We start from the raw sequence: 2,626 nt of genomic DNA, 5'->3' as shown, positions 1-2,626 counted from the left end.
TTCCGACTCGATGGCACCTGACAACAACAACAACAAGGGAGAAAAAATTATCTTGATCTTTATTCTACTAGTCAATATCATATATTCCCTTGTTGTTGTTGTTAAGTGCTGTCACATTGGTTCTAACTGACAATGAAACCCTGTATAGGTTTTCTGAGGAGCTGCTGGTGAGTTTCAACTGCTGACCTTGTGGTTTATAGCCAACCTTTTGGTCCAGTGCTTATCCTATGGTGCCACACATGATTCCCTTTTGTATTTATCAACACGCTTCAGATGAAAATTCTCATTTATATAGAATTTGACAATATATTCGTTATGTTAAAATGGTACATGCCAGTGATTCTAAAATTATGTTTTTCTTTTGAAGGTTAAGAGGCTAAAATGTACATTATAAATAAAGGGATTTTAAAAATCTAGTGATAATGTTTAATATACAAGAACATTTAAAATCTGCTCAAAATTCCCTTGAAATCAGGTTTAAGACAAAGACACTCATTTCCTCACTATTATTTAAACCATTCTGTATGTAGGAACCAATATAAATATTTAAGAGAACAAAACAATAAACATTATAATTATACATAAAGAGGCAAAATATGTCATTATTTACAGATTATATTACTTGTTGCCTAGCAAACCCAATAAAATAAACTGAAAATAATATTGCAACTAATTTAAAAATTGAGACGATAACCAATAACACATTAAAAACATCACAATTTAAATTAATACATTTCCTATATGTCAACAATTATGAAATCTAATACAAAAGTTGTTGACACTCATAAAAACAACAAAACAGAAAAAAAAAAAAAAAAAAACAGAATCCCCAAAACATAGAATTAAAATGAACATATATTAAAGGGAGCATGGTAGCTTCATAGAATAAGCAATGGACCATATAAACCACAAGGTCAGTGTTTGACCCCATCAGCAGCTCTGAGGAGAAACATGGGGTTTTCAACTCCTACAAAGATTTTAAAAGACTAGAAAATCCTCTATAGGGTCACTGTGAGTTGGAACTTACTCAGCACCACTTAAGAACATATTAAAAGTCTACATGATGGTAGCCAGATGTTTTTTGAGGAAGAATTCTATTCCTAGCAACTCTTTTCTTCTTGATATTTGGTTAGACTTTAGAACATTTATCACTATACTTAAACATCATCCTAAGGAATATGGAATTATCCACAGTGCACTGGCATCTAAATTATATATATATATATATATATATATATAATACACACACAGAAAGTGAGCAAGAAAGGATCGCTGAAGATGAGATATTCTGATTCTATAAAGATTTACAGTCTTGAAAATACTATACAGGGTCACTATGCGTCAGAATCAACTCAACAGCACATAACAAAAACAATATAAATAGAATTTGTTGATGTTCATCCATTTTAAGAGGTAGCATAAAATAAAGAACTAATGGTTTTGAAGTAAGATGTCTAAACTATACTGAAGGCATTGGCAAAAAATAAGGCTCCAGGAATTGATGGACTACAGATTGAAATGTACCAACAAACTGATACAGCACTGGAGGTGTTTATGCATCTATGCCTAGACATTTGAAAGACAGTTACCTAGCCAACCCATTGGAAGATATACATAGTTGTGCCCATTCCAAAGACAGGTGAGCCAACTGAATTGAAAAATCATCGAAAAATATCATTAATATTACATGCAAATCAAATTTTACAGAAGATAATTCAAACATAACTACAATAGTGCACTGACAAGGAACTGCCAGAAACTCAAGCCATGTTCAGAAGAGGACATGAAATAAATATAGCCTTGATGACATCAGATAGTCTTGGCTGAAGTCAGGGGGAAAAAAAACAAACAAACAGAGAGGTGTTTGCTTGTGTTTTACTGGCTATGTCTTATTTGAGTTTGTGGATCATAAAAAATTATGGATAACATTGTGAAGAATGAATATTCCAAAACACTTAACTAAGAAACTTGTATACAGAATAAGACGAAGCCATTCAAACAATCAGGGGAAAGTGCTTAGTTTAAAATCAGCAAAGATGTGTGCCAGGGTTGTATCCTTTCACCATACACAGTCAATCAATATGCTGAGAAAATAATATGAGAAGCTGGAATATATGAAGAAGAGCATGGCAACAGGATTGGAGGAAGACAGTTTAACACCCTCTGATGTGCATATGATACAACCTTTCTTGTTGAAAGTGAAGAGAACTTCAAATACTGATGAAAATCAAAGACTACAGTCTTCTGTATGAATTGCATATGAATGTAAAGAAAATGAAAATGTCACAGCTGGACTGATGAATAACATCATGATAAACTGAGAAAAGATTGAAGTTTTGTAAGACTTCACACAAACAAGACTCTTGGAAGCAGCAGCCAAGAAATCAAAGGACATATTGTGTTACACAAATCTGCTGCAAAGATCTTTTTAAACCGTTAAAGAGCAAAGATGTCAGGTGCACCTGCCCCAAGTCATAGTATTTTCAATAACCTCATATGCATGTGAAAGTTGAACTATGAATAAGGAAGACCACAGAATAATCAATGCATTAAATTATGGGGTTGGTGAAGAATACTGAAAGGACCATAGACTGCCAAAAGAATAAAGAGATCTGTTTGGAAGAAG

The sequence above is a fragment of the Chrysochloris asiatica genome, unplaced genomic scaffold (assembly GCF_000296735.1).
Source record: "Chrysochloris asiatica unplaced genomic scaffold, ChrAsi1.0 scaffold00170, whole genome shotgun sequence".
NCBI lineage: Eukaryota > Metazoa > Chordata > Mammalia > Afrosoricida > Chrysochloridae > Chrysochloris > Chrysochloris asiatica.
The sequence above is the reverse complement of the archived record's forward strand: the minus strand, read 5'-3'. Positions refer to the sequence as shown.